Source organism: Triplophysa rosa, linkage group LG2, assembly GCF_024868665.1.
Source record: "Triplophysa rosa linkage group LG2, Trosa_1v2, whole genome shotgun sequence".
In the NCBI taxonomy this organism is placed as follows: domain Eukaryota; kingdom Metazoa; phylum Chordata; class Actinopteri; order Cypriniformes; family Nemacheilidae; genus Triplophysa; species Triplophysa rosa.
Window position 1 is genome coordinate 34,813,168 of NC_079891.1, and position 2,254 is coordinate 34,815,421.

Consider the following 2,254-nt stretch of genomic DNA (forward strand, 5'->3'; position numbering starts at 1 on the left):
TTGTATTACCATAGTTGAACTACATCATGGTTAAACTTTTAATTTGTGGTTCTTGTGGTTTTAAATACAAATACTATACTTAAACTATTCTTACTATACACTGTAAACAAAATATCGTAAAAAAACGGTCAAAGCACTGGCAGCAGTGGCTGCCAAACAAAAACCATAAAATTAAGATGAAACTCCGTAAATTAAATAATGGGGAAAAACATTACATTTACGTAATTTTTCTTTAAATGTTTTACAGGGAAACACAGTTATTTCACAGACTTTTCCTTAATTATTATGATCAAACACCTTCAATAAAGTGACTGCACATAAGGTTTTACATAAAAATACTGTTATTTTATGCTTTTTTTCTGAATTATAATCATAAACCTCCTTAAACTATGTGAAAGTACTAAATTTCTGCAGAAAAACACTGTTATTTTACAGTTTCTTTCCTGAATTTTTTCAGTCAAATACTTTTAATACAGTAAATGCACTTAATGTTCTGCAACTTTACAGATATTGGCCATGAATTACTAGTCAGATACTGTCAATAAAATGAAAAACACATGTTTAGCATTGTAGAATAACATTTTATTTAGGTAAACATATTAATCATATGAACACAATCACCATAATTTGTAAAAGTACACTCGAAATACACAATGATTAACGTCTTTACAGTACAGAATTACAGTATACGCTTTAAACAAATGGTTGAATATAATAAAGTAAATAATAAGTACATCCCCATACAATACATTCATCAAATTCTTATAAAACAAACTTTTAATCCTGGAGAAATACAAAACAGTTTCAAGAGGTGTTGAAAACATTTACACAGGGTCACAAATAGATATTGGAGGAAGTTTTGATAGTATATTCGGACAAACATCAAACTGTCAGAATAAGTAAATCATACCATAAGTAAAAACATACCACAAAAAAGTAAATGAGTCTGTGGCAAATATGCAATGTATTAACGTTAGATAAAGGACTAAATCTGCCATCATTATACATTATGGCAATGTGAATACAGAGTATACTGTTAGAAAACAAGTTACAATTGCAATGCTAACTTAAATGTAAGTCTTATAACTTCCATCATTAAATCAGCAAAACAAGTCACCAGTTTAAAGGAATAGACAATTTTTCTTTCACAAATGATGTAAATGTTTAACTGTACGTGATTGTTATTGTAAGAGTTAGAAAATAAAAAGTCCCTTATTTTGTTGTTTTAACCCACGAAATACGTAACCCAAACGGTTACAGAGTTACATTATAACAGTATTAAGCATACATAATATTACACATTTGTTAATAACAACATAATACAAATACCCAGGTCGAATGTTTAAACACTTACTACTGATGGAGTTTGGGTGCCTGGGTAGCTTTTCTTCCCTTCATCTAAAAAATGAGAGCAAATGTTTTATCATTAACAGTTATTGTTGAAATTAGTGTTGAAAATGGAATGCAAAAGAAAGTCAGAAAGAAATCTAACGTACACATACTTACCAGGCAAATCTTATCATATATTTCTGTGTACTTAAAGAAAAATACGTGTGAGAAGTAGGGCTGTCACGATTATTAAATAATCGTCTCATCGCGATTGTTTGACCTCATCGCGATGATTTCAGATCATCGCAATTATCGCACTTCTCTATAGAAGACACTAGGGGGAGCTGTAGTGCATCTGCATATTGCATATTTTAGTGTATATATTGTTACTAAAGCATGGTAATACTTGTAAAATGTACCACCACAACACAATCACTTAAAAAAACTAAAACATATAAAAATTACCTGCAGTACAATTTAATATTATTTAAGCAAATCTCAGTGTGAAAACCAGTCTACCAAAATTTCATTAACACACAAGTAAAATTTTACTGTAGTCTTGCAAGTGAGAAAAAATTTGAAATCAAATGTTAATGGTGGCTTCAATTCACACCTGATCAATTTACTTCATTTACAAGTGTTTGGTGGTTGTATTATTGACAGGTAAAAGCCTAAACCTTAAATATATGATGACCCAATTTTTTCCGATGTATTTCCAAGAAAAAAACATAGCTTGTATTCAGAACAATATGGTCGTTTCAATCGCTGAATCAAAAATGAATGAGAATTAAATGTCACAGCTCAAAAACAGACAATTAATCGTCATAATCGCCAAAGCCCCAAAACAGACAATTAATCGCCATAATCGCAATGATTTATTAGACAATTAATCGTCAATCAAATTTCATAATCGTGACAGCCCTAA

At 30.0% G+C, this 2,254-nt stretch overlaps 1 long non-coding RNA gene across 1 annotated transcript in view; it reads right to left on the reverse strand.

The window, feature by feature from the left end:
* LOC130545529 (uncharacterized) overlaps nt 1-2,254 on the reverse strand; it is a 9,153-nt gene that overhangs the window by 3,399 nt on the left and 3,500 nt on the right. The window contains exon 2 of the long non-coding RNA XR_008961660.1: nt 1,355-1,398. This is a non-coding gene — a long non-coding RNA (uncharacterized LOC130545529). The remainder of the gene's footprint in view (nt 1-1,354; nt 1,399-2,254) is intronic.